Source organism: Dipodomys merriami, unplaced genomic scaffold, assembly GCF_024711535.1.
Source record: "Dipodomys merriami isolate MVZ:Mamm:240054 unplaced genomic scaffold, mDipMer1.0.p SCAF_564, whole genome shotgun sequence".
Classification (NCBI taxonomy): Eukaryota; Metazoa; Chordata; class Mammalia; order Rodentia; family Heteromyidae; genus Dipodomys; species Dipodomys merriami.
In genome coordinates this window covers 222,918-228,336 of record NW_027206140.1, presented here as the reverse complement: position 1 = coordinate 228,336, position 5,419 = coordinate 222,918, and positions in this window count along the sequence as shown.

Sequence of the window (5,419 nt, the reverse complement as noted above, 5' to 3'; positions counted from 1 at the left end):
AAGCACAAAGTACTAGTGATAAGATCGAACTTTTGAGCAGGTTGCCATATCTTTTAGGAATGTAATTCCTGTATATGAACTTCAAATTTTGTGGCTTTCCCTGTGTGATCAAATGGTAGGAAAGTCCTATAGGAAAGTACTGTACTGTTCAGCCAAATAGAAAATGCTCATGATCCCATCCTCATGTTACAATTTTCCATTCCATACAGACTCTCTTTTAGAGTGCTTTCATTTAATATACTGCAGCACCTCATCCTTCCCTGTGGGAGACAGGAAAAAAGATAATTTTGATTGAATATTAAATTACATAAATTAATGTGTACAGGCATGATTTGTAAAATTATAGAAGTTTGTAATAAATGTAAGTAGGGAACATGTCACAAACAAAAAATATAATTAAAATCAAATGACAAGAATAGAAGACACAGCATTTTCTGCAGGAAAACATACATTAGATTAGTTGCAGAATTTCTCATTGGAGATAAATTTTATATTAGAGCATAATTCCCTTTACCCAAGGATTGAAACACTTTATTGAAAAATATATTTCTTAGAGATATTTTTGCTTCATAATATTAGGGATACAGGTGGACCCATTGCAACAATGAGATGGACAAGTCATTATGTCGAAAAACGAACTTTACAACTTTGGCTGGGGGTGGAGATGGGAAGGTATGGGAAGGGAAAACAAAAGAGGAGGCAACAATGCTTGATAAGAAATGTACTCATTATCTTGCCCATGTAATTGTAACCCCTCTGTACGGTATTTTCACAATAAAAAAATAATTTTAAGAAGAAAATAATCCCAAAGTAATTATTTTCCTATTTCCATCTGATTTACCTCCAAATTAGAAATCCAGATATATGATTTAATTTACTTTAACCGAATCTATTATTGAGAATAAGGTTCTTATACTCTCTACATTCGTCACACTAAGATCGTCAAATATGGTGACTTTGAAATGATTAGTCTCTTTATGAACTATGTTAATATTATTTACAATATGAGTGAAATGTTTAAAAATAGTATTTATTTAGTTTAATTACTCTGAAGAGACAAGAACTCATATAATAAAAGGTTAAAAATGATTAGTTTTTAACTTTAGAATTTAAGAAATGTTTTTGACCACACTGGTTACTGGAGCCTTCACAATAAACTCATGAGATAATTTATATTGATGAAGCAAAAATCCTAGAGCTTAGACATTTACAAATACAAAAATCAAGTCATTCTGAATATTTAGATCATATATTAAACAGAAAACTTAGCATTCAAATATCTGAATATAGTAATACATTTAATTGCAGGGTAAGTACTTGTTCTGAAAGGAGATAAAATTGCATTTATTTTTAAAAGTAAACCTAAGTATATATTTGAATAAAATACAATGTTTAAAATATCACTCATGCAAGACAAAAGATGTACAGTTCATTGCTTTTCATGACAATTATGTTCCCTAACTTACTAGAAATACTAGATTACTAACCCTAAATCTTTGCTTTGTAGGGAAAGAGAAATTTAGTTTCCTAAAACTCATTACTACAACTTTTTTCAAGCAATTACTAATTGTTTATATTTTCTGTCATGGAATCTTATTTGATTTTTATTCATTAAATTAAATAATTAGCCAATAACAATATAAATTATGTGTAAACAAAGTTTATCTAACATATATATTTCTTTCAAAAGACAAATGGCACTCTTAAAAACACTGGAAGGGGGCTGGGAAGGTGGCTCAGTAGTAGAGAGCTTGCCTTGCATGCCTGAGGCACTGGGTTCGATTCCTCAGCACCACATAAGCAAAAAGAAAAAAAGCCGGAATTGGTGCTGTGGCTCAAGTGGTAGAGTGCTGGCCTTGAGCTGAAGAGCTGAGTGACAGCGCCCGGGCCCAGAGTTCAGGCCCCACGACCGAACCCCCCCCCCAAAAAAAAAATAGAACACTGGAAGTCAGTGTTATGTATTTATTAATTTTTAGTTATTTTGTTAATGGTTATTCATTTTCAGAAGTGGCATTTTCATTATGCTCTTTCCATAATATATTTAAAACTTTTGATTATACTCCCTCTATTTCCGTTTTATTATTCTTCTCTCCAAAGCTCTTCTGTTTTTCACATCAAATTACATCTTTATATATGCACATATAATCTAATTTGGAAAATTTAATGTGAACTGCAGGTTAATTCAAGTTTACAGTGGATTAACAGGATGAAAAAAACCTTGATTATTTTCAGTTAACTTCTGAATTGAGCTATCATTATTATTTTGGTTAGGGTTAGGATCCCAGACAGAATTAGAATTAGGGTTAGAGTAACAGAAAATTTAGGTTCAACACAGGATGACCCATTGAAACAATGATACTCACAACACACTCTGTTGAGAATGAACTTTACACCATTGAGAGAGAAGACTGAGGGATGTAGGAGAGGGAAAGGATAGTGGGACAACTCCAATGCTCTACAAGAAAAGAACGAATTACCTTACACATGTAATTGTAATCCCTTTGTAAGCCTCTTTACAATAAAATAAGATTTTAAAATTAATGAAAAATAAAACCTGACATAGAAATATAAGTAGAAAATATAAATAGAAAATGAAATAGAAAAACACTTTAAAACTTTAAAAATTTAGGTTCAAAATGCAAGTAAAATTTAGACCTACACGCTGAGCAAGAGATATGATAAATGTGAAATAGAGGCTTGCTATTAACATTATGATTCAGTTATATGTAGGCTTAGGATTAGGCAAGGTGTTCCAGTTAGAGCTGGGGTTAGGATAAGAAAAAAGATGTAAGATATTGTGTAAAACTGCAACATATTTTAAGAAGAATGAATGGTATCAAAGTTAGAATGAATGAAAACCAATGTGGGTGTAATTTCAAACATTCAGATATAATTTGGTTTAAACTGTGAGTTACTGTTTTAGTTCTTGTTAGGATTAGGGAAGGACAAGCTTTAGGGTAAAATTTACTTTTCCACTAAGAAGTAGAAGCAAAAAAATGAGTGATTCAATAGAATCCAAACAATTTTACTTACATTAACCATTTCTTGTTAACTCGGATTGTGATTAGGATTTGGTTTCTGGTTAAAGGGCGTTGAGGATAGAGTAAAGAAATGGATTAAACTCGTGGCTTACGCCTATTATCCTAGCTACTTAGGAAGCTCATTTCTGAGGAACACAGTTCAAAGCCATCCCAGGCAGGAAAGTCTGTGACAATTTTATCTCCAATTAACCACCAGAAAACAAGAAAGTGGTGCTGTGGCTCAAGAGGTAAAGTGCACACCTTGAGTTAAAGAACTCAGGGATTGTGCCCATGCCTAGAACTCAGGGATAGTACCCAGGCCCAGAAATGATGCCCCACTAACAACAAAAAGAAAAAAAAAGGAATGGGATAAATGTTTAGTAAATCTGAACTTATTTTAGGTTCTAGGAATTCAGGAAAAGATATTAGAAATATATTGTACTTCCATTATCACAGCTTTTCCTGAATGTTCCAGTTAGGGTTAAGATTAGAAAAATAACAAAATATTGGCCAAAACTACAAACTATTTTATAAAAAATGGATTGAATCAAAGAAGGGATTAATAAATCTAATGTATTTGTGTGGCTTTTAGAATCCAAATGCAATTGGTTCTAGGGTTAGTGTTACCTTTCTAATTTATGAACTAATTAATTAAAGGCACAATTCTTTCATTCTTACAAACCAAGACAGTTACGATTGTGAAAACAAATTCAATTTTCTACCTGAAAATGTGTCTTAAAATATTTTCCAACCAGGATTAAAGAATAGTGAACAGGGTGTCATTTATTACAATTAGGAAAGTTGATGACAAAGGTTTCAAAAATATCTAAATACATGGGATAAAAATTCAGACATGTTATTGGAAAAACAGACATTCTACTAGCTCTAGCTGGGAAATTGCTTGTGTGTGTGTGTGTGTGTGTGTGTGTGTGTGTGTGTGTGTGTGTGTGTGTGTGTGTGTGTGTGTGTATGTGTGTGCACCCACCACAGGTCTTCAACTCAGGCCTGGGTCTTGTCATCAGCTTATTCTGTGCAAGTATGGCACTAAACCTCGTAGCCACAGGTTTTCTTCTGGCTTTTTAATAGTTAATTTGAGATACATATTTCATGGATTTATCTGTCAGGACTTAATCTTCTGATCCCCAGCAATCCTTGGGTTAGCGTTACTGTGGGTGCTACCACAAAGTGACATTTCATTAAACTGGGAGCAATATGGAATACTTTTACTAGATACAAAATAACCAGTTCATTAATGTGGGAGTAACAGGATCACACTAGATTGCCTTCAAACACATTGTTTCTAATGCGTTTAACTGAATCCCAAAACATAATCAAACTTATTAGCCACAATGTATGAAGTAGCACAGATTTATGATGTAGAATATGTACAATGAATTAAATCCTGAATCAAAAGTCTTTTCTGGATTTGCAGTAAAGATAGAGTGTCATTGAAATGAAGTCCCAACTGGAGGCCTGTAGTGAGCAGCAGAGCATCTGCTTAATGTGATTCCAACCCCCAGGACAATAAAGAAGTAGAAGAAAGTGAAAGTGTAGGAGAAAGAGGAAAGGAAAGGAGGAGGAAGGGGTAAGAAAGGAGGAAGGGCATAGATGGAGGAAGAAAAAGAGGGGAGAGGGAAAAAGTATAGAGGAGGAGAGAAGCAAGAGGGGTACATTACCCTGGGAAGAGGATCAGGAGAGGAGTCAGGAGGAGGAAGATAAATGCAATATAACAACAAGAATTGTTGGAAAACATTTTGCAGAGAGAGATAGCACAGTGACAATAGGTGTGTTACCTGTTGCTCGGTTATTTTATTCATTCTTCAGTGAGGAATTCAGATGAAATCCTGAGTTTGGTGTTTTACAGAACACTTCAGGATTTCTTTTTCATGAATCAAACATGAGAAAGAACTAAATGCAACCTCCCTGAATTAAAAAAGAAAGTTTTAGTGGATGCTTTTCATTTTTTGTCTTTTCATTTTTTTTGGCCAGTTTTTCAGTGCTACAAGGCTGTGCCCTGGAGCCCTTTCCAAGTCCCCATGTGAGCATCCATTCCTGTAGTCTCTGTTGTTGTAGGTGCCTTCTCAGATCACCCGTTGAGAAGTGTGGCCCCTTCCCTTGCAGGGATGTGCAGTGAGTATATGTGTGTGCATACTCCCCAGCATTGTCAGATGAGTCCCGCCCCCCATGCCCACCTAACTTCCCAGTCTCAGTTTTTCCATTTCACCCAGGAGCTGGCAGCCATGGGGCTGGAATTGAGTCCACTGATGACCTCTCCTCCAGTTGTGTTGGCACTGCTCTTCAGTGGTCCTGGGTGCTAGTGCCATCCCAGGGAGACTGTTATGGGGTCACTGCCTACACCCATGGGTGTGGGGTGGGGGGACACTATGTTTGTACACTGC